The 25,845-nt window shown below is 41.8% G+C and overlaps 1 protein-coding gene across 1 annotated transcript in view; it reads right to left on the minus strand.

The window, feature by feature from the left end:
* The window catches only part of gjc1 (gap junction protein gamma 1), a 42,237-nt gene extending 20,593 nt beyond the window's left edge, over positions 1 to 21,644 (minus strand). The window contains exon 1 of the mRNA XM_066698567.1: positions 21,079 to 21,644. The gene's annotated coding sequence lies outside the window, so the exon portion shown is untranslated. The remainder of the gene's footprint in view (positions 1 to 21,078) is intronic.
* Positions 21,645 to 25,845: the final 4,201 nt, after the last annotated feature.

The following is a 25,845-nucleotide window of genomic DNA, read 5'->3' on the forward strand; positions in this document are numbered from 1 at the left end:
GGGGGTGGGGGTGGGGGGGGGGTGGGAGAAGTGTGTGGCTTCTCCCAGGACCTCAGTCGGTCTCTCTGGGAAACACACGTACACACACACATACAGTCGCACAGCAAACAAACCAATAACATTCCTCTGCAGAAAGCAAACCAAAAGGAACAAAAAAAGAAGAAAAAACAAACACACAAGATCCAATCTGATTCTGAACTTGATTAAAAATAAATAAATAAATAAATACAATTTCCAGACTTGCCGTTTACACATATCTGCAGCAAAGCGATCTGCAATTAGAAACACTATCGTTTGCCATTAGAGGCAAAACAAAGCTATTACAGTCAGACTGCACACCGTACACATCCACCATTGCCTGGGTGCCGTCCTGTCCTGTCCCTCGGGAGCTGGCAGTCAATGTGCCCAGTTGTCGTGATCCTTATGTCAGTTCAATCTGCTATCCTGATGGCAACATACAGTTTACAACCACAATGTTTAAATAGGGTAAAATATTTATGGGAAATACTGCAGCGTGGCTCAATCTTGTGGAAGCAGGATTCTGGCACAACAGTTCACCAGTGGTGGGGAATTAACTCTGCAGGATGAACATTCTGCCTGATGTTCCAGAACACAATCCCAAGCCATTCTCTACAAAGGAATCTACAGAGGAAGGCTCTGTGTGCATATGACAGTAAGATCAGTGTATGGGGGAAAGTATGGAGAGAAATACCCTGGTATAAGGAGCAGGACAGCCCACAAAGAATGTCACATGTCAGCAAACTGAATTAGCATACTAACAATAACTACTAATAATTATCCTCTAGTGGAAGAACCACTCAAAGGAAAAGATAGACAGCAACTCCCATCTATAAACAGCAAACAATCATTGATGTCAAAAACACATTCTTGAATATTTGAAAAATAGCGAACAAATTGATGCTTACACGTGTCAACATATTAGTCTTCCTAAGAGCATCGTAAGGAAAAAGAATGAGCGAGTCTCTTAAATACATCTGATATCAATTATGATTAGCGCCATCCTTATATATCCAATTAGCAATTATGCACTCTCACAAAACAATAGTTTCAACAAAATGTGAACATTTCATTATTAATATAACGAGTTCCACATACAGTTAATAATAAATACATTATTCAATTTTAAGTATATTAGAAGATTTTTGTAGTGAAGACCATTGGTTGCTCTTTAAATCAAATGTTAGACAATTGCCAATTAATTCAAACATATTATTATACAAATTGATACACTCACTAAGCCCAAACCAAACAAGCATGTGGTTGCCAAAACCCCTGATGGTAACTTTAAATGGCCATTGTATACATTGTTCAAATACCAAAAATAAGAAATCTCTCTCTCACCCTCATTGTGGCAGAAAAATTAAGATAAATGGTTTTATTAATTATCTATATGCTGACATGTCCTTGCGGATTAGTCTATGTGGGACAGACAAAATGACCACTTAATTTGATTAGAAAACAGCGATTAGAAATCAGTACTCTATAGTCAAACACTATATAAAGGCTGGACATGGATCTTCACCACACTCGCTTGGTTTTGTAGGTCTGGAGAAGATTAGTATACCTGAAAGGGATGGAAATCTGGTCAATCTGCTACTGAGGAGAGAGGCATATTGGATATTGGCATTACAGACATTATAACCACTGGAACTTAACGATGATCTAAATTTTGTCCTTTAATATGAAAATGTATATATATTAAATTATGTTTGAAGTAATTGACAATTGTCTAACATTTGATTTAAACAGCAAGCAATTACTAAAAGGTCTTTACTTCAAAAATCTTCTAATTTACTTTCTAATTTTACTTTTATTTTATTGAATATTGTATTGATAATTAACTGTATGTGGAACTCATTTTATTAACAATAATGAAATGTTCACACTTTGTTGAAATTATTGTATTGTGAGAGTGAATAATTGCTAATTGGATATATAAGGATGGCGCTAATGATTAATTTATATCAGATGGATTTAAGAGAATTGCCCATTCTTTTTCTTTACAATGCTCTTGTAGGTCGAAATGCATAGGCATCCATCTGTTCACTGTTTCTCAAAGATTCAATAAATCACTAATGTTTCTTTTCCTTTGAGTGGTTCTTCCACTAGAGGATAATCAATTTCAAATATAGTGTGTGTGTGTATATACACACACACACACACACACACACACACACACACAAATTGGTTATTAATTTAATCAGTCAGACAATTACGCAAATGAAAATGAATGAAAAGAAAATTGCCATGGGTTCTGTGCTGTACACAATACACAAGCAACCCCCAAATTACCATTACTCTGTCAGTGTCTTTATGGTGCTTTTGTGGCCTTGTCATTGATGAGACTCTCTTGGACAAAAAGGCTGGCCTACATCTTTGCACAAATGAGTCAAGATTGGGGCAGTGGAGTGTGAGCAGTCAACTGGATGGAGGTGTGTGCTCCAGTGACGGGAAAGCCTGGCCTCTCGTCCCTAGGCTCCCACCAGGCCTACAGTGGCAGGCAGCAAGGAGAAGGGCAAGGTTTTTTTTTTTCCCACCAGTGTGACCATCATGTGATATACTAAGACAGAAACTACTTTACCCAAGAGACATAGTTCTGCACCAGCCCTGTCCCTTACACCTAGTGCGCTGCCACTACCAAGGTCACTGTCTGGATAACCAGTTCACCAGAATCACCACCCAGCCAGTCTCCTCCCTTCCCGACGCGAATCATGCTCTCAGTTTCACCCTGTGCATTACTTCTGACTGAGCGCTTGGCACTCTGGCTGGGATAACACAGCCCCTGGTTCCCTCGCTTCCCTCCTTGTCCTGTATCGCTGCTAAAGCATCATTATCCTGAACTGCAGCTCTGCTCTTGTTATTGAGCTTCATGCTCCCTGACCATTGGCTGGAAACAACAGGCCCTGGGGAGCCAGCCTGACACCAGAGAGATGAAGAGCCCCCCCAAAAACCCCACCCCCCCACATCTTTAACCCCCCTAGCTGGCCTCTTCCACATGCCCCCCGCCCCAGAACTAGCTTGTCTGGAGGTTTCCCGTGCTGTGTTCAGCCAAGAAACAAAAAGTCTGAGTCACCCTTCAGAGTCCATTGACAGCCTGTCTTCCACATAATCACCAATAGCAGGAAGGCTAATGTACTGTATTACAGTCCACTGCTCTCACAGTGAGAGAGGCCTTATAAAGCACACTATTCTTTTTTTTTTTTTTTTAAGATTTCTTTCAAAATATACTTTGTACCTTTCAGTACACTGGGGTTTTGTAAATTAACTGTGGAACATAAGGCGGGACTGGGGCACTGAAGAGAAAAAAAAACAAAAAACAGAAGCTTGTAAATAAGGTTAGACAAGATGATTGTGGCATTTATGAAAAAGTGAGGGGACTCCCCAGTCCCCAGTCCAGACATTTCACAATAGTAACATTTCTCCAGACATTTACAAGTACCACATACAAAAAAAGCAGCTCAGAAAATCTGGGGCAGGGATAGTATAGCGTAATTGTGAAATAATACAGGAAGGGAAGACTTCAGATCAGTATCAGAATACAATTACAACCTCTCTAATGAAGGGAGCCATAGAGAGCCATAGTCCCTTGGTGCACCTTTCTCAGCACCGTGTTTTATTTCTCCAGATAAGACAAGAGAACAGGCCCATGCAAGTGTGGTTTCTATAATTTAAAATTATATATTTTTTGTGCCTCCTGAGCACAGTTTTCCACCTACCATTATAATCTCATCCACATTATAAGCTCATGAGCCATCCCCCTTGAACAACACAGAAAAAACGATCCACTAGCACCATCCCCCAGGGGAAACAGTGGAGTTGGCTCAGTCAGTAAAGGTGCAGACTGATCCCTATGAGCTGAGGTTTGTTGGTTTGATCCCAGCTCATTTAATTTGCCGATTATGACCAGGATTGCTCAGTGCCCCCCCCCCCGAGCTCTGGAGGGCTTAAACAGCCGGGTCTCCCTTAGCTCGTCGCTAATGAGCTACCCTACCGTCTACCTGGGCGCCTGCAAGTTTGCAGTTCCATGCCGGCTGTATAGCCTGCAGTGTGTAAAATGAAGAGTGGCTCGAGGTCCACCAATCCCAGACGTACTTCCTCAACCTTCCATCGTGTAGAGGTTGGAGGACATGAGCGATGAGCCGAGACTTAGGTGAAGAAAAAATAAAAAATAAAAAATAATTGGCCATTACAAATTAAAAGATATGTAACATTTGTTTCTCAGAAAAATATACTGAGCTGTTTTACAGCATTCTTGGTTTGGAAAGTAAGCATTTCTCAGATTTATGATATGTTGGAGTTGCATTCATCCAGCAATAACCTCATCTTATAGAATCCCCAGTGGCTCACTCTTCTTTTCTTGGCACAGACCATGATGTGTCTGGTAAGCATCATGATTAACAACTATCTGGATTGAGCCCTACACACACTGGATTAGGACATTCAGTAAATACAACACTGGCCTGATCTTACTAGTCAGGGAGGGAGTATCATACAGAATTGCCTTAGAGAGCATTGCTCCTGCCAGGGTGAACTTTTTTGTGCTGGAGCACCAAGATCAAGGAGTATTGTGCCAGTGCAAGATCAGTGTTGTGCCTTGACTGTAAAATTCCAAACCATGTCAGTTGGTGTTGCCCAAACAAATGCAGCACCAGTTATTGTTTCTTGTTGTAGTAAGCAGGTATAAATAAATAAATAAATAAATACAAGAAACTGTATTATTCTTTAACAGTCAATGATCTGCAGTGACAACAGACAACAGGACAGAGCCCTGCCAGGAGTCAGAATGATGATTCAGTGCTGAAGTGATGAAAACAACAGAAGAAAACAGAACAGACATTCAAAAACAAACAAAATCAGATAAGATCAGGTCATGAAATGAAAACAATGCAGGATGAATTCACTCTGAGATGCATCATGCTCACTTTCTGGCTAGCAAACACCTGTCTTTCGTTAGAAGGTGGAAGAACGCAAGGGAATGTCTGAACCAAACAAAACAGGAACAGCTAATAAAGCAAAGCAATCGTCCTGATGAAAGCCGAACCCCTTTGTAAAATCCATTTAGAGAATGGAAAATATCAAGAGTCAATCAGTGCCCACATCCGTTAATATGTTTAATGGAGTTGCAAAGGTCATGACTGAGGAAATGGCAAATTCGGAAAAGAAAGCACGTATGCCCCACAGCTTCAAAACAGAATAATTTCATTAGATGAATCTGTACCACTGAAGGGGTAATGACGTCTGGGCCAGGGGCCGGTCGTCAGTGTCACAGGAAACCTCATTCACTCATTGCCAAAATGTCCAGGCTGCTTGGCAAAGCAGTTATTGGCCAGTGCAGGGATCGGTGGAATGGTGCCAGAGAACATACACGTTATACAGCCCTTTCACCACCAATACAGTTTAGTTTTAAATCTAAAAAAAACTGCTTACTTTTACAAAATCTACACACTACTAAGAGTTTTCTTTTGTGTTTTTATCATGCTGCTCATCCAGTTGATGTGCCAGCTGACTTTTCAGCCATTTAAATGAGTGTAGAACTCATAAACCTCGGCCCAGCTGCCTCTAATGAAATCATGTGTAGGTATTTGAAGGACTTGTTGCTCTGGCAGGCTCCAGCAGTGAGGATAGTAAATGTAAACAAATGAGTAACCGGCCAGCAGCACAACATGCCAAGTGGGAGGGTGAGCAGCGAGATGGAGACATTCTTTGAGAACATGTTACTCAGCCTCCCGCTTGCACAGCGCAGTTACCAGGCATCACTGGCTTGCCGATTGGCGATTTTAAGCCGGTTTTACATGTCTTAACTTTAGTGGCTCACTCCTTCTGATTATTTTACAAGTCAGATGATCACCTGACCTGCCTCCATACCAAACTCCCACACTAACCTGAAAAAACTAGACACAAACTCATAACCGGCTTACTTTGTGTGCAGGCCAGTTAGCATGTGCTTTGCATTGCTGGGAAATGGCACTGACAAAGATTATGTTTTGGGTCCGGAAGCTGTGCTGCAGTCCCAATATTCGCAATGGGTATGAAGTCTTTCTGGCCATGCAACAAAAAAGTGACAGTGGCTGATCTCCCCACTGCCATGCCGCAGTGTAGGTGGGGAACCTGAGCTGATCGTTCAACAGTGGGGGTACTAAAACCACAAAAATAAACCATAAATAAATAAAAAAAAACAAAGTTTGTTTGCATTTCAGTGCCATACAGAGGCTCTTACAACTAGTAACCCACCAGCTATCTCCAATGTTCTCAAAAGCTCATGAAATATTTCTGTGGAAGTGCTGCAGTGAGAATTTCATTGTCCACTTATAAAAACATGGAACACTGGCAAAGCTTGTGGCAGACTAGTGCAATTTATACCCAGAAAATGCAATGCTGTTCCCATCCATGCAATCCATGAATCTGCAAATACACCATTTTGGAAACTGTGAAGCCAGCAGATCTTACTGGAATGAATGTACATGTGCTGTGGGCAAAAGGAAGACCACTGTGGTGTAGTTGTATGTGGACAGAGTGAGGCGCTGGACAAGAGGACAGCGCTGGCTGACAGGCAGGCAGACTAGAGTGATGAGAGTAGCTAGCCCCTGTGGGGAGGGATTCTTGACCTTGAGAATTGAGAAACTGGTTAATCCTGACTGTGGGGCATGGAGAAATACAAAAAACCCTTCTATGCTGTGATCTGCAGCACGGGGGATGGGGGGGCGGTGCAGTGTGTGAAATATCTGTCACTACACAGCATGGCATTTCCATGGGGTGTCATTACTGCTCAGAAAGGGGAAATGAATGCTACTGATGAGGCAAAACCTCACCCTATTAGATGTTATTGAGAAAAACATGTGAAATGTAATGATACTGTATTTTCGAGTGTCCAAAAGGTGCAGGGTGTATAAATCGGAAATTTAATCTAGTGAATAAATGGAGAGAATTAAGGAATGCTTTAGGATCTGGAGGTACATGCACAATACAAAACCGATGACACTGGTGCTTAAACAAGACATTTGTCCATGAAAAAGCTCTCTGATGTTCATGTATGATGGAACCTTCTATCATTGCTCCAGAGCTCACCATCTGACAGGGGCAGCGGAGTGTGGAAGATAATTAACTGGTTCACTCCGCTGTGAAGCTCTTCTCATTCAAACACAGCTTCTATCCCTCACGCCCTTCCTCTCAGTCCCTACTGAGAACAATGTGGCTGTTCCCAGATTGTTGTGCTTTTTGTCTCCTATAAGCCTCATTTCCCAGAAACAAAGCAATCTTGTCAGTCAATGAAAAGGGTACAAATTGCAGCCTCTGTTTATGCCCCTCGAATAAATAATGATTCATAATAAGGAAATAAATTAAAAAAAAAAAAACACCATTGTAAATTCTGGTAATCACAAACCCAGGAGATTAGAGAACAGGAATAGACACTGATTCATTTTCCACACACACTCCTACTCACAGGAAAGCCCCTTTCCCGTTGGGAGTCCAAAAGGAGGTCATGCAAAAGATATTCTGGCAAGGCAGTGACAAAGAGACTTTAATGGTGAAGCAGACAGGCCTTAATGGAATCTACTAATCATGCTTCCACCGGGGACGAGGGTGTGGGATCTATATAGACGTACGCCCATCTCTTCCACAGAAAATGTACAAAAAAAAAACAGATTTATGATGCTGGGGTCACCGCTGTCAATGTACATATTGTAGGCAGGACAGAAGGAAGCTGTCACCGTGGCATAACAGTATGCCTGAACTCTGGGCAAACCTTTCCATTTTTAAAAATCACATTTTAATTTAGAATTTTGGCGGGTAAAGAAAATTAATCTGTCATATTTCCACAGGACAGGCAAAAATATGAATATGCAGTTGACAAAAATTGTATCAGGGGAGGCACTTACCCAGGAGTGCAATAATTAAGAAGAATTAGCTTTTTTATTATGCCTTTTCTAGGTCTTCAGCCAGTAATTGAAAGTCTCACACACCACCGCAGTTCGTCTTGGCGATGTTATAATAGGCACGAGGTATCCCTGCACACACAGATCTGATTGCACACAAACAAGGCCAGTTTATACCACCCTCCATACAGCGCCACTCCATCCCGTCACCTTCTGATGTACAGTAAGGGCACTCTAGGTCAGTAACGGCACTTGCCTCTCTTCATTAACATGACTGCCTTCCCCTGGGTTCCTCTAGGTTCCAGAGGACCCTAAGCCTAAGCAAGGAAAAAGTCAGCTGCTATTGCTGCTGGAGTGTTGTGTTATGGGTCATAATCTCCCAGGAGCGATACTGGAGAGCAGTCTTGTTCACACGATGATACAAGCATGAATCGTTAAATGGAGATACTCTACGGTGGATTCAAAGAGAAAAAAAAAAAAAAAAAAAAAAAAAAGATGTTCGGCCGCCTTAATGTCCGACATAGTGGCCATTTTGTTCACCTTCTGCCCAATCTTTCAGCACAGAAACGGATACAGTGATCTGGTTGCAAACTGTATTGCTAATTTAAATTTACTCATTTTTGACCATGCGAGCTGTGTCTCTGCTATATCAGGTGCAACATGCTTCCTCTGAAATTGTCATATGCTCTGCTTAATGTTATAGTCTCTGCTGTTCATGCAGTCAAACCATCACCTTTTGCGGATCTGTCCCCTGTCCAGGACATACAGACATGTTCTTGGTGACTTCAGGGAGCATTGCATTTCACGATTTAGAGCACTGCACACATTTTCTCCCCTGTCGTGATGACGGTGTTTGTGGTGGCTATGCTGTCAGCCAGGAGCTCAGTTCTGTGTCTGATGTGTTCTGCAGCAAGAGAGTGACAGCAGCAACATGCAGACACTATCTCTACCCTTGTGTTAGCAGATCCGCAATGTGCTCAGCCAGGCACAGCGTTACCATACTCTGCTTTGTGTATGATATGTATTTATTCAAGCAGGCAAAGAAAAAAAATATTTCATGCCTGTGAATTGCATGCCTAAAAGACACCAATCTAAGTGAGCTGCTGCAGGAACCAGAAAATGCCCGAGACAGTTTAGGGAGAGAGGGGGGGGGGGGGGTTTGGTCCCGGAGGAGTCGCATTTGAAGAAAATAAATAAATAAATAAATAAATCCCCTCACACTGTTTATTTGCATGTCTAAGATGATAAATCATCTGGGGGACTGGAGCCAGTGGCATTTTTCATTTTTCCGGTACTTGATCAGACGCCCCCCACCGCTGCCACTGTGTTTGTCAAGCTGAGACATTAAAACCTCATCATATCCAGGCAACTGTAGAGGGGAAGTAGTTTTTGTGTTTTTATCAGAATCTAAATAAATATTTAAACGGAGGTTGGAGGCCTGGGCTCGTGTTGGAGTATGCAGTTAGCTCCAATACCCCACTGATCTATGACCCAGAAAATGTAAAAAATAACAAAACATAACTATGTTGATCAATACAGTAGTCAAGTCTACACAATGGGATATAACACTTAACACCTCCTCTCTCTCTTGCTTGGTTTCTACAGGGCTTTTTAACTAATTAATAGACTTATTTTTGAGCAGTTGAATGACTGGGTCTGTGAGGACTTCACCCAAGCTGGCCGCAATAAAACAGAACTGTAAGAACTTTGTAAGAAACAGTGAGTAAACTGATACAAAGAAAAGCAAACGAACCTAACCAAGTTCATTTGAATCGAACCCAGTGTGAATAGTGTGAAGAGCTCAGTATAACCTGCAGTCCAAATAATGGAAAGTAGCAGCAGCAGCAGAATTCAGAAAAAGCTTAGAAAGGGAATGTATACTGTGTTTACACTGGCCACTTATAGGATGGCTCTATGACGTCTTAGGGCAGTGTAAACACTACAGTCAGAAATAAGCCAACCTCAAATCAGACCTAAAAATGGCCTCCTCAAGAGATGGTCCTGTGACATCTTAGTGTCATACTACCTGCAGGGTAATCTTAGCCAGCCTTAAGACAGCTCACACACAACTTGAGTATCTCTAAGCAACGTCCCCATGACTTAAGCATCACTGTTGGCAACTCCTCCTAGCAGAAGAAATCAAAACTGCAGCGCAAACTAGGAATGTTGTTCTTGTTTTGGTATACTTCCATCATTGGGGGAGAAGAAACCCATACAGTCCTCTATTGTGTAGCACGTAGGGAGATAAGTGATTACACTTAGGGCTGACATTAAATGATTAAAACAAAACATCTTACAGGAGACAACAGCAGAAGTCTACTGTAATTCACATTTTACAGGCATTTTTTTTCAAGAATGAATCCATAGATCTAAACATGCCACTTTGATTCACAAAATCTTGCTAGTTTCACCCACTAAAAAGCAAAAGATTGGAGAATTCCATGGAACATTTTTTTTTCCATGAGATGGATTCCATTTGCTTTGAAAACACTTCCTAATATCAGAGAGGTTAATCGGCCACCTAATGAAAAGTCTTTGGTCAAATGGAGACGGTGCACCCATGGAATTGGATTAGCAAACAATGCCCAATCCCTGTACTTCTCTAGAGGTCTATCGAGTTATAGAAAAGCCTGCCCCATGGTGCAATTTGGAGGCATTCAGGATTTGAAACAGGAAGCTGCATTTTGGTCCACCTCAGAGTTTCAATAATTGTTCTTTTTGGAAATTGAGGACCGGCAGCACATTGTTATTGACAAGATTATAATATGGCGAGGGCCCCTTGGGCAGTGCCACCAAGAGGTCTCCTCCTCTCACGTAGCGCAGAGACGAGGGGCGGAGTGATTCTGCCGTGAACTCCTCTATGCCACTCTGTCCGTGAGGCAGATACAGATCTAGTGAGTGTGAAGTTCATATTCAGAAGTGTGAGAATTCACTCAGATCACTGCGAGACAGACCAACACTGAGTGTGCCCATTGGCAATCTGTATGTAAAGCTAGGCAGAGGAAAGGTTTGGGGACATCTAGGGGGAAAGCAGAGTTAATCAAAAGCCAAAAAAAGAATAAGCGGACGCACAAGGATGCATTTCACCTTGTCTTCAAAGAACAAAGGGAAAGCATCAAAGCAAGGAGTCTTTTTCGTTTGTGGTGTTGCATTGAGGAAAGGGCACACTTGGTTACAAGCTTATCTGAAGTGAAGGCTGTAGGTCAGGATATCCTCCATACGCAGGCACTGACTCAGTGTGTGATTCACAGCATTAGAAACTAGGCTATAGACAGCAAACCATGCCAAACATTACTTTCATCTCATGGTGAAGCAAATCAGCACTAGGCTCTACTGCTGCGACTCTGAGCGAAAACCGTTTAACTCCACCACAGATGGCATCGGTTCACTTCAATGTGCCACACAGCACTGCTGAAAAATTATAACGGAAGACTTAATTTGGCTGCATATCCTAACACCCCCCCAGCTCACTGAGGAAGGGCCAACTGTTCTACAAGACACAGCCTGCCAAGACAACTGTAACACGCCATTCACATCTAGAGAGCAAACTTAATTGGTGAACCCAAAGTAACTCAATGGAGACAGAAGGAATGTATATCAGGTCAGTGTGCAGGCAGTGACTGGATGGCCGTTTTTCTTCGGCTATCAAAATAATATCCAAAAACATAGCAGGAAATCAGTGCAGTTCACCAGACGTGATTTTAAATACATCGTCTTCATCAACCATCTCTGAACAAATCGATCTGTATGGCAAATATAACCCTTTTCTATCACTGCCAACTGAGTGCAGAAACTCCAACTCTATTCCATTATTATTCAATTAAAGTTGCCTGCATCCCATTACAGCAAAGAGGGTCACCTGGAGCAGATCTATCTGATGGTGGAGGAACAACTAAATCGTTTGCCATTAGTTGTCTGAACATTTTTGGCAGGGACTCTATCCCGCACATGTGATAACGAAAAGATAATTACAACTAGAAACCAATTAGAACAAGCTGATATTGCTCTCTGTAGAGGAGATGGTATTTTGTGTTTACTCTGGGTCCAATGTCTGTGAAAACGGACTGAGCAAAGCCAGAGATCCCTAGCTCTTCCACAAATATCATCCTTCATTTTACACATTGTTTTCATTAAAAAGACTTTCAAACCTATCTTAAGCCCATCTTCTATTTCTCAGTGGGTACACTGTAAGGGTCCAACACAGCTCTCCCAAAATTAGCACATCAAACTACATTTTAATTGTCACTTCTTAACAACCAAAAGTATTTCATTGCACATTAAGAATTATTTAAAATATATATAACTTTAATTTCATGATTCAGACATTCTTTGTGATTTATGGATGTAAAGAGAATAATCAGAGAGGCCCAAAGGGGAGATCTGAAACTTCCAACAGGTCTAGATCAATGTGAGGTCTTGGCCTAGTCAAATTGTATACGTTGTCTCTTACTGCATAAACCTACCATAGACGTCCATGCTTCTGGAATGGAAAATGTGACGGAATGAGCATGGTGAACATGCGGATTCCTCTGTGGTGAAATCTGGAAAGTCTGTGTTTTTGTTTATTTAAATCTAGATGGAGAGGTTCCAATTGCTGTGACAGAAAGCACCAATTACCACTGATAAAATAGGTTTAAAGCCATATATCTTCCACTTCTAAAGATTCTAATTTCCCCGGTTAACAATAACTTAAGCACACGAATAAGGAACTGTAACGCAAATTAATTAACAAAAGACGGGCCGAATGAGACACTCAAGTCCTGCCTATTGAAACCCTCAACTATACCATATATGAGGATTTCAAGTTGCACAGCAGAAATCATTTCTAAGCACACACAAACAGCATCCAAATCATCTAACCAAAAGATAACTGGACACTCCTGCTTTGGAGCCTGCTCTGAGAAATTAGGAAATTCTGATTCCAAATTAAGCGGCAAAAATTATAATATACCGTAAACAGTTTTATATATAGAATAAAATTGTTCAGTCCAGCTTTCCAAGCATGTGACAGAAATATGATATGTACACTATATATACTCCTGATACAATTATGCACTAGAAAGCAAATACATTCTTTGGATTTTTGGATTATAATCCTAATACTACTCAACAAACAACAAAGAAAAACCTCTCACATCAGTGTGTAAGATGTAAAACGTGAAGGAATAAGAGCAGCCATGTACTCACAGACCTCAAATACAATTTCCATTTAAAGCACTCAAATTGAATTTGACTCTTCCATTACATTCAAATAGATGGATTACAAAGTATTAATCATTCTCAGGCTTTTTTTCTGTTCACTACTCTCCAAACGTTCCTTCCACACCAGTGCTGCGTTTCTCAGGGGCGCCCGTACTCGTCTGCAGAGGCTCGTGTACCACACAGACTCTGCTCGGTTTGTGTTTTTTTAATGCAAAATTATCCACATGTACAGACCATCAATCATGATTATTAACAACATTACAGGGTGTGCAATATATTTCTACCCCATCTGCATCCAGAAGTCCTGGCAATTCCCCAATGTGAGAACCCTGTGTAGTAACAACTGCTGTAAGTCGTAACAGTTCCACACATCTGTTTTATCAAGGAAATCTCACTTGATCTTGTACACTGTGTATGTGCGAACATTGTAATTGACAATGAATTTGGACTGCTCGTGATGAACCAAATAAAAGTTGGGATTCCAGAGGCTGTCGGGGGGGTGAAATCTATAGGAAACATGAATTCTGCACTGCAGTATTAGTCCTGGCAGTTACATACTGGTAATCACTGAACCCTTGAACACACATCCTAGTGAGCCCGTCACTGAACAACTGCTCACTTGCACACTGCATTCATTTTCAGTCGGCTTTGCTGAGTACATGATCCCCAATCACATTCTAATGCGGGATCTTAGTAAAAGAAGAGCAGCTCTTTGTCACTTGGTTAAAGAAAGAAGTGCCTGCAGAAAGGAAAGCTGCCCGACTGTCATTGTTCAGCCTTCTTCATTCTAAGATCGCAGTAGAAATGCACAGGACCTGCCAACACTGATTAGTTTCATTACACCAGCCAATTTTAATCTCTGTCTTGTTTCTGGTTCAACATAAGACCCCTAAAATGTACAGTGACTTTCCCAGTGGGGAAGTGGCTAATTCCTCTCTGACTTCCCTCGGTTATTCTCGTTGACTTTCCCTGGAGCTGGGAATCATTCACAACTTTGCCTTGCACAGCCAGATAAAGTTGCCCTGAAGCGTTTTTTTTCCCCCTCATAGAAACAAACATTAAAAACATTAAAAAAAACACGACACACAAATCAAACACCAGCATCTCCAAAACACTGAACTTCCAAAACAGAATAGGATTTAAATACATTTCAAATAACAAATTACCAGTGAAATATTGACAGTCACGTCCATGATTGGTTAATAACGTCAGAAGCACAACAAGTCAATTAGTACAACAGAACATTCTGAATTCTGTCTTCTTTAGTATTTCATCTAATGTAGGAGTGGAAAGTACATCTGACTGAACTCCCCACAATGTCTGCTCACAGAGATGAAATGAATGTCAATACCAAGGATTTAGGTCAGGAGGCAGAAGCGTTTGGTTACTAGCTCGCTTCTGTAATTTTCTTCAAAAGACTTCAGCAATGTAACGAAATGGAAGAAAGATCCTCTGGCATCACAGCACAGCCTAGGAATGGTTCAGAATATATAATCCAAAACACAGGGAAGCTAAAGAATCCTTACAAAGCAGATGATTAGCAGATAAGTCAAAAGATAGACTCTGTCCAGAAGTGTGGAGGACTTATAGGCAGGACCTATGTAGGAGACACAATTAGCATCCACGCTCAAATGTCAAGGGAACGGGGAGGGATTGAGATGCCTCTTTGTTTTACAGTGAACCTTGTTGGGTCAAACATCCTCATGGGAAGGGAAGAGTAGAAGGGAAGAGTTCAGTAACAATTGGTGTTTCTAAAATGGGGGAATATTTCATTTAAAAAGAGAGAATTCCAATGACAGTTAATTGAAAAAGCAAGGAAGATGGTTTAAGCAGGGATTCGCAAAAAGCCACATGCTGTACAATGAAGTGCATCGTTCTTCATTTACAGACATTGAGACTTTAACCCACCACAAAAGGGTTCAGTTACTTGCGAGTTGGGGCTGTAGTTCTTGAAGAAAAGTTTGTGCCAAAGTGTCAACTGTATCTATTTTAGCCTTCAAAACATGAGGTGAATAATTCTGTTCTGCAGTCATGTTTTGCAGAGAGGGGGGCAGAGAGCTGACATGCTTATACAATTTGCCTTAAATCAAAGATAGCGGTGAGCCAAGAACACCGAGTCCTTGATTGGAAAGGACAACAGATCTTTTTTAGTTTTAAGACTTTAATTCAGGTCCTGGTTATTTCAGAGCAGAACCTGCACACTCCACTTAAACCAGAATGTTGAGATTAGAGTACAGCTGTTTTACACAAATGTATTGTAATTTCCTGATCTCCATACCATATAACCAGCTACAAACAAAAACATACACAAGGCATAAAGATCTCCCTTATAAAGAAGGAAAAAAGGAAAATGTTTTGTTTAATAAAATATATTGTTTTCGGCAGCATTGTGAAGTAGTGGTTAGGGCTCTGAACTCTTAACTGGTAGGTTGTGGGTTCAAATCCCGGGTGGGGCAGTGCTGTTGTACCCTTGAGCTTCACTTAGATTGTTCCAGTAAAATGCCCAGCTGTATAAATGGGTACAAATGTAAGCTGCCCTGGATAAGAGCATCTCCTAAGTGACAAATAATGTAATGTAATGTGAACAACTCTTTCTTGTAGAAAACCCTTTTTCATTTCGTTTATAAGTCTGATAAAATTAACAAGCTGTGTTAATTGTGTATTTCAATTCAAGGATTTACAGATAAGGATTTGATAAATGTATGCAGTGCAGTATAGAGGCATAGAGCTCAAAATATTCTGATAGAATATTCTATTTTTTTTAAAGCCCCCGTAACAAATTTAAAAAAATCTGAATAGCATAGCAAGCAGACACATGAAACTAATATAATGCCAATAAATTAAAGGTGTTAAGCTACATCTAATGTAAATTATCCTACTAATATTACCCTGCCCGTCCATTGCAGATATACCGCTTACTAAAATATAACCCTATTTAAATCCATACATAAAAACAATACTCTTAAAAAACAAGTTGTGAAACGGATTAGTAGTCAGCTGAGACGAGTTGTGTATGTGCACAGTTCAGACCAGTATTATTACAATGAGCTTTCCGCTGTGCTAGGACCCTCGCAGGCAGCATGAGATGTTTATCCCATCAATCACAGTGCAAGGTTTCTCAGTCCCTCTTTAAACATGAGACCGTGTCGATATATAGATTTATATATATACAGTCCTGAGCACTTCGAGAGGCTTTTCTTCAACCATTTGATCCACTGACGATTTATGCACGTACCGTGCAATACTGAGTTCAAAAGCTTCCGACGTATAGAAGGGAATATTCCCAGAGTTCAAAGACCAAGTAGGCTAACCTTCCCAAATATCAAGTCTGATTTAATCACAAAGAAACGAGGCAATAAAAGAAGCATCGCGTGATCAGTGAAACATCAGTATTCAGCCAGTTCTGAAACACTTGTAAGAGTTCTGGCAATACAGGGTGGGGAGGGGGGGTGAAATAATGTCTCTGTGCGCTTCTCCAAAGCACTTTCTTCCACAAATCAGAGAACTGGCATGGCCGTTAACAGGAAATCGACTAGCATTATCCACCTTTTTACCCGCCAAAATGATGAGGTGTAGAGTCAGCCTGGCCCTATCTCTCCTATGTTTCCATGATAAATAAGTCCCACTTCCCCTCAGACAAGAGTGTATATTAAATCAAGAGTTATTGCCCTACCATGGCTACACTTTGTAATGGCTATCGCAACATGACGTCTCCGATTTCAATCTGGCCCTAGGAGTGTATTTTCAGTGGAAAAAGAATAGCACTGAAAATAATATCTGTGATATATGTAAAGTATCAACATGAAATTGAAAGCAGTTTTGAAATGCTGATACCTGCTATAAATCTGATGGTCGACAGCTCTGCGCTGTGCCCAGAAGTGGCTTTAATTCTCAAAATGACCATGCTCGGTCGCTACAAGAGATTGGGACTATTTTCAATCTCATCTGCTTGAGATCAACCTCGCCTGTGTTGCAACTGCAACATATTAGACCTTTGACAACTGCAGTGCCTTGTTGTTGTACACAGAATACAGTGCCTGCTGCAAGCAGTCCTAATCAGTGTTATAGCTGTCAACTCTCCAAGCGTAAATAATGCATCACACTGATGTTGGTTTGGTTTAATAATTGGGATTGAACACATGTGCAGCACTGTTAAGGTTGGAAAAATGCATAAAAGAATGTTGTAAATCTGGCATAGATAATAGATGTTTTATGTGGAAAAATATGATAAATGCCCTGAAATGCTGAGTGTTAGAGGCTGCCATGTTCATGCTTGATATGTAGCCCTATGCTCTATTTGTGAAAGAATAGCATTATTCTACACAAGTGAGAAAACGCACATCCCCAACACATCAAATTGGGCCCTCCCCAAGATATGCCGGTTCTCCGATTTATTCCCGATTGTCTTTAATTGCGCTATTTTTTTTCTTGACTCTTAATCTTGCCATTAAATAGGTCATTATATTATATACTATATTTCCACCAAACAAGGAGAAACGAGTTAGAACACAATTGAATGTGACACAGTAAAGTCAAATGCGTGCGAAGTAACACGCCCGCCGGGGTCCAAATGAGGAAGGTGTGCGAGTGTTGTCACAGGCCTGAGGAGCTAACACTGTGACACTCCTCCCAACCCCAAGCCCCCCCCTCCACCCTGCTCCATCCTCCAGGCTTTGTCTGCCACGGCCTCGATTTCAACTCCTCCTTTGTCTCCAAGAACTGAGCTGACAACAGTCAGCCCCTCCACAGACCCCTTGCGTTGCTTACCACTCAGACCGGAGGAAAACACAATACAGCTCGCTGCCAAAAACTGCTGGCACATGCACATCTGAGCTACCAAACGAGCAGACAAGCCCACCCCACAGTGTCTGGGCAGTCTCGAAGCGATCAAGCGAAACACCTCGCCCGTCTGCTGACAAACCAAGGCACATTCCAAAACGACCTGATCATATTCTAGCACTCCAAGGCACCCAGTTGCTATGCAATTGCCTAAAACATTTTCTTAGTTTTATTAACCACTGGCTTTTTGACTTGCTCTGTACATGCACTGATACTGTTCAGTGTGTGGCAAACTGAAAGCGTGAAACTGTATGGAGCAGGTCTCTTTGTCAAAATAGATTTTCACCCACCCTAAAACAAAAGATACACTGAGATGCAATTTAGCTTATTGTGCTCACCCTTAAGATAAAGGGCATAATTACCCTGGCCCTCACAGAAGCATTGCTTGACAGGAGATAAAGACAAACCCACACGTGTCTACTACACACATTCAGGTAGCTATTAAACAAAAGCAATGCAAAATAAACAAATAACATTCCCAGGATCTTCATACACACAAGCCAACTGAGACTTTAGCAATGCTTATTCGAATGTCCCCAAGTGGCTACACATAGGACCTTTCAGATGTGATGAAGATTTATAAGTGGTCTAATTAGGCTAATAATTAGTTCAATTATACGGTTAGGAGCTCAAGAGGATTGACACTAGGAGACCTTCAGTTGCCAGTGTGCTCCCCTGCTATAAAAGATCAGTCTCGCTTAGATAACCGCACACCCTCCTTCTCTCCTGTGACACATCGAAGTTTGTAAATTAACCTTTGGATGCCAAACAAGTCAATTTAAATGATTTACGGGGGAAAGCACAGGTGATAGAATCCTCCACAGGATATGCAGTTACAAAGACACAGCTCCTCCGTGAGCCGGTCAAGTGTGGGTTATCTGCTTTATCTTCTGCCTGCCAGCTGCTCCAATTCAATTCTCTCATCCTCAGGTGTCGGTCTCTGGACTGTGAGCCTATTCCAGGGGGGTGAGCAGTTACAGGGAGGTGCACCAATGTAGTAACTAATTTAGGAGCAGGGCAGTGCTGGTGTATGAACTGAGCGCTAATTCTTTAGAGTTGAGCTACATAAAAGAAATTATTTGATTTGGGAGTTCAGAATGATAAACTGGGGTCAGTGAATGCAATGACTTTTCTGTGTATTAGCTGTCAACGTATTCCAATTTCACAATCCAGTGAAAATTGCGTTTTCCATTAATTCCTTCCTACAACCTGCTGACTTATCAATACTAACCCTGGCTGCCGTTCTTCAATTTGGTGCTGAGCTTTTGAAGAAGCTTGAGGAGCCGACAGTGCCTGCTTGAGGTGTGCAGAATATTAACTCCTTATCCTTCAGGGATTTATCAAAAGAAAAAACAGGGTAAGTCTCATAAATATGGAAAACCAAATCCCCCCTTTTTTCAGACTGCTTTTCATCAGCAAGCCTGCATTTTTTCAGGAAATGTTTGCAAGAGAAGCCCTTTTGACACTGCTCTTACAAGCAGAATATACACTCAACCTGACACTGATCCTTTAAGTTGAAACTGTTCTTGCAGGTTTACTACTGGATTAATTTAGCCCCCAATATTCACAATTTCCAAGCACTTTGCAATGTCAAAACGCATTGTTTAATCCATATTCTGCAAAATACAGGTCTCATCATTAGATTCTTCAGAGATACTAATATAGACTCATTAGCATGAGGGAAGCCTGACCTTGCCTTCACATCCTATCTGAGACTGACTTATTGCTCTAGCAGGGATAAGGTTGTGAGCAGTGTCCTTCCTTGCTATCCACTGTCAAAAGACAAAGCACATTCTTTGTCTGCATTGCAATACAGGGTTATTCATTGAAAAAACATAATAATATATAATTTATAATATAGCCTATATATTATGCATATATATATATATATATATATATGGATTTTATAAATGCATATTATGTATTAGCTCATACGTGAACAAAGATGTTAATATGATTAAAATGTACAATGTCCTATTACTCGTTTTTTTAATTTCACATTTCTTCAAAGTGTTATATACTAGTCTCTATAGCCTATAGTGTGTAGTTTTGTGTGTGTATACATGTATGTATAGGCTACATTGTGTGTGCATTTAATTGTATTCTGCGATTTAATCTTAAACAGGCTGTACTCGATTAGCTCGTTTAATATACCATGCATAACGTATTTAAAATTAATAAATAAGGCATTTTAGGAATTATAAAATGCAATTCAATACATGTAAATATATATTATATTAAAATCTATGGTGACCCTTTAGCTAACAAAAGAAACTGTAGCCGGTTTGAATAAGCATACTGCAGTACGGCGCACGGTGCAACAATCCTACACATCCCCTCTATGATAACGGCACAAAAAACAGCAGGTCCGCTTGCGTGAGGACAAGGCTCGCCTTCACCGCGCAGCACCTGCGGACACAAAGCGCACACATGCCCGGCGTGCGACCGCAACCTGCCCCGGCGCTCATCCAGTGCTCCCCCTCGCTGCCCGCACACAGGGCACTGCTGGCATACTCTATGTACGAAAGCAGACTGTATTGTATTGTATATATATATATAGTCGATCTCGATATGTTCAGTATCTCCAGAAAAGGCGTGCATGACCGTGCATAGTAAATCGCACAGTGCAATCCCGCTGTGCTCCAGCCTCTACTCTACCCTGCAGGACTGAGTCCAATTGGCAAAGCTTGCGGGCGCCAAAAAAGAAGTTTGTGAGCACGGAGTGCTGGCTGTGTTGAAGATACACAGGGGTGTAATTCATAGAGATACAAAGCATTTAATATGTATTGAGTGGCACAATAATATGAGCCAGATGCATGCTTTATAACGAGAATCCGTCTGAGGCTTGTTCTGCAGGGTGGTTTCGTGCCCATACTACTGTCGGTATTGTAAACTGAATTGTTTTACCTGTGAGAAACCATTTTCCATTGCTTCTCCCTTACTTCGCTGTTGTTTGACTTATTTAAGGATCCTACTGTCAAGAAACCCAATTTGTATTGTTACCACTGCCCTCACCCACTGTACTTCCCTTCAGTTAAATAACCTTTTGCAGTTGGTTTTGACTTTCTAAATAAAAAAGCAATACATAAATACACCCGCTGACACTGAAACGGGAGCCTTTTTTAAATGAAAGTATTCTTACCGGCGCTCCAGCGGGAGTCTCGCTCACTGCGCCGTTAAGTTCCAGCGCTGGCCGGGGGCGGGCTGTTTCTCCCCGGCCTCTCTGCTGTCAGTCTGAACTTGTGCTTTCCGTGTTAGCTAAAAAATCCCCAAACATACAAATTTCAAGTGTCCTTCAGTGTCTTTTAGTGCTAGCACTCAATATGCTGGTTTGTCTCGTTCTATCCAGTTCTGTTTGGGTCCCACATGGAGAAAACAAACCGTCCGCATGCGTTTCCTTCCTGCTCGCCCGGTGTGTGAGGGGGATCCCCGGCGCGGTGTTTATCCCCTGTGGTCGGCTTGCTGTGTGTCTCTCTCCGCGGCTCTGCACTGGCTGGACGGCTCCGTGTTTCGGGGCTGCCTCCTCTTCGGCTCCTGACTCCGAGTGCCTCCCCCAGAGCCGCGGCGCCCCCCACTCTCCATCCTCACAGGAAGCCTGAAGTTGCTCCGTATGAACCCGGCTGGTTTCCCCCTCCCAACAGGACCTCTCCTCCCACCGAAAGTGCAGCAACAAGCCGCGTCCCGGTCCGCGGCGCCGCTGTGGAGGACGGGCTGGACACACGGAGCCAGGCGCGCACACGACTGGAGAGCGCGCCCCCGCCGCTCATGCATTTCTCTACACGTTAGTGACTCTCTCTCTCTCTCTCTCTCTCTCTCTCTCTCTCTCTCTCTCTCTCTCTCATATATATATATATATAATAAAAACGCCTTCAGTTTTTTATTACTCATTCTGGACCCGATCGTACAGGACTAATTCCTGAATAATGATTTAAAACCCCGAGTCGGGGAGAGAGAGTGTAAGACATTGCTGGTACAGCGGACGAAATCTTAAACCCAGGGATTTGTCAGCACCGTTTCAGTCACATTATGATATTTAAAACTATGAATAAGTACTTCACTGAACACTAAAAATAGCATTAGTGTTATTCATTCCAAAAAGTTTGACAAAAGTGCTCAGGGAGGTTTTATTCAATTATTCATAATCAAAATTAGCTTGTGTAGGCTACAAATATATTTCAAGTGTAGCCCAGGACAGACAATTTACTTTGGGGAATAATAAATTTAAATTTAAAGAAGAAAACAAATATTGAACGAACTATATATATATATATATATATATATATATATATATATATATAGTATATGTTCAATTCGATTTGTTTTTAAATGGGGGAGAAAAAAAAAGCACGATTTGTAGTTAAACCTTGCAGACTTTCATTAAAATAATTTTTGCAGAAAAGCATTAATGCGTGCTAAATGTAGCAGATAATACATTACAAACAAATACTGTATGTTAACCGATTAAATTCGTACTGTTTTAAAGTGAGGATCGAAACACCTTCCCGAGTTTAAACTAATATAGATCTTTTTATATAATATTCAGAATATACCGACATTGTTAAACAATCTTTTTGGCTTTGTTTGGCTACTTTTTTAATTAATTAATTAATTAATGCGTTCATAAATAAATACATACAAACTTGTATTTACAGCCTACCCTTCAACTATATGATGCAAGTGAACTGATTTATGTAAGCCAATGTAAAAGCCGCGGCCTGTTGTTAGGCAGCGACACAAAATGACCCAACGCTGCATCCTCTGCCCTTCCCGGCACAATTACTCCACCTTGGGTGTCGTGCTTGTCAGAGGCACCGAAAAATCAACTCCAATTAGCGGCTGACGGGACAGCGGTTGTGCACTGTGTTTGAATAAGAGTCGCAGGGGCAGTCGTTAATCTTGCTGAGGTATAGCCATGTATTCAGTGAATCCCACAGGTACAAGTTGCCAGTTTGGGATGGGGACACCATAAAACTGGGATAAACTGGTATTTTACATCCCACTGCCAGAGACAAGCACTGAAACCAAATTGAGATTGCCTTATATACCCCTTTGTTGGACAATGGATCTGGGGGACTGCTATTCATTCCTCATGTATAAACTGAGGAATGCATTCATCTAGATTTTTTGCACAGTCCTATTTTCAAATTTACTTTTCCCGACAGTTCGTTTTTTGTGCATTTTGTGTTTTGAGTGGGAAAAAAACAAACTAAACTAGACTGTAAATACCTCCAAGAACTTTAAAGTTTCCGATCGTCCGATTCTGATCTTTTAGATGAAAGGCTAGCTTTACATCAATGTGGCATGCATTTAATGAAGATGCATGTGTGTAAAATTAGTTTAAAGGCAGATCTGTCTGCACAAAGCCCTCTAGATGAGAATGTGTTCTGTCTCCAAGGTCTACTTAAAGAGTCTCCATTTAGATCAAAAACTTATACAAATGATTTCCAACTTTTGAACTTTTTTCTTGCTAGAGGCATTCATCTTCTATTTGGCTTTTTCCCTTCCATCTAATGAACAGTCCTGTTTTGTCAGGAGGCTTTGCACTACAGGGCTCAAACTTCAATAGAGTGCAACCCTTAAACAATATGATCTGACCGTGAACTTACTTATGTGAGCAAATTTAAAGTCATGGCCTTTTCTTCTTTCATTAACTCCCACGAGATGGGCATTGTCTTAGGCAGTAGCACAGTTAGCATGATTCAATATGGCACCCTTGCCCTTGGTACTGCAATCAAATCACCTAGGTTTTTGACCTTGTCAGACATGTGGGGCGATGGGTGGATCAGGCCTCATTAGTACTGCAGTGAAGCTCAGAGGAAAATTATATGCTTGAGAAAACAGTGCTGGTGGCTCAGTCAAACAAACGATCCCATACAAGACTATATCCAGACCAACACCCCTTAAAGTTCTCAGAGGTTTTTGTGTTTTTCAACCTTGGTAGAAAATGTGCTCAACTGAAAATCATGGTGAAAGATTATAATTTCTGTGTATATACATATACACAACATCCAAAATGATATCTCACTCTATGTGTTCGTTGCAGTGTACTGTTATACATTTACAAATCCATCAGTGTAAAACAATACTGAAACTGAGGAAGCATTTAAACTCTTGGAAATCAAATGAAGGCAGCAGTTGAATGACCCTAATGGAGTCTGTGTGGACGGCGGCTTTTCTTTTCAGTTGCTAGAAACTAAGGACTGTACAAGAGGGTTTCGCCAGCCATCGTAATCGGGGATTGTGGGCCTATCCATTGAAGAAGACCCTGCTCAAGAAGAATCTGAACAATAAGCCTATCCCCAGCCAAGCAGCCAGAGTCTGGCAGGGACTGTCTCTTTCTATATATAGCAGAAATCCACAGATTGTGCTCACACCTCCAGGCTCCATTCAGATCTGCTTCCATTGCTGCGATCAGCATGGCTGCCCTGGGCCACACGGGCAACAGATAAACAGTAAGCAAATGAGGAGCACGCACTCTAACCCCCCTACTCCAACCCAAATTGAATCCACAACTCCTGCTGGACATCCTGGCTCTGGTTCCTACTCTTCCCACCTCCCCCACCACCTCTTAATCTAGGACTGAACCCCTGTATACTCTGACACACTGCCTGTGCCCCCCCTCCTCCCATCCTTCAAGGTGCTTTGCAAGGTTGGGCACAGAATGTGAATCATGCCTGTGCGATAGGAGGTACAGTGGGGGGAAAAAAGTATTTGATCCCCTGCTGATTTTGTACGTTTGCCCACTGACAAAGAAATGATCAGTCTATAATTTTAATGGTAGATGTATTTTAACAGTGAGAGACAGAATAACAACAAAAAAATCCAGAAAAATGCATTTAAAAAAAGTTATAAATTGATTTGCATGTTAATGAGGGAAATAAGTATTTGACCCCTTTGACTTAGTACTTGGTGGCAAAACCCTTGTTGGCAATCACAGAGGTCAGACGTTTCTTGTAGTTGGCCACCAGGTTTGCACACATCTCAGGAGGGATTTTGTCCCACTCCTCTTTGCAGATCCTCTCCAAGTCATTAGGTTTTGAGGCTGACGTTTGGCAACTCGAACCTTCAGCTGCCTCCACAGATTTTCTATGGGATTAAGGTCTGGAGACTGGCTAGGCCACTCCAGGACCTTAATGTGCTTCTTCTTGAGCCACTCCTTTGTTGCCTTGGCTGTGTGTTTTGGGTCATTGCCATGCTGGAATACCCATCCACGACCCATTTTCAATGCCCTGGCTGAGGGAAGGAGGTTCTCACCCAAGATTTGACGGTACATGGCCCCATCCATCGTCCCTTTGATACGGTGCAGTTGTCCTGTCCCCTTAGCAGAAAAACACCCCCAAAGCATAATGTTTCTACCTCCATGTTTGACGGTGGGGATGGTGTTCTTGGGGTCATTCCTCCTCCTCCAAACACAGCGAGTTGAGTTGATGCCAAAGAGCTCGATTTGGGTCTCATCTGACCACAACACTTTCACCCAGTTCTCCTCTGAATCATTCAGATGTTCATTGGCAAACTTCAGACGGGCCTGTACATGTGCTTTCTGGAGCAGGGGGACCTTGCGGGCGCTGCAGGATTTCAGTCCTTCATGGTGTAGTGTGTTACCAATTGTTTTCTTGGTGACTATGGTCCCAGCTGCCTTGAGATCATTAACAAGATCCTCCCGTGTAGTTCTGGGCCGTTTCCTCACCGTTCTCATGATCATTGAAACTCCACGAGGTGAGATCTTGCATGGAGCCCCAGACCGAGGGAGACTGACAGTTATTTTGTGTTTCTTCCATTTGCGAATAATCACACCAACTGTTGTCACCTTCTCACCAAGCTGCTTGGCGATGGTCTTGTAGCCCATTCCAGCCTTGTGTAGGTCTACAATCTTGTCCCTGACATCCTTGGACAGCTCTTTGGTCTTGGC

Source organism: Amia ocellicauda, chromosome 3 (genome assembly GCF_036373705.1).
Source record: "Amia ocellicauda isolate fAmiCal2 chromosome 3, fAmiCal2.hap1, whole genome shotgun sequence".
Lineage (NCBI taxonomy): Eukaryota > Metazoa > Chordata > Actinopteri > Amiiformes > Amiidae > Amia > Amia ocellicauda.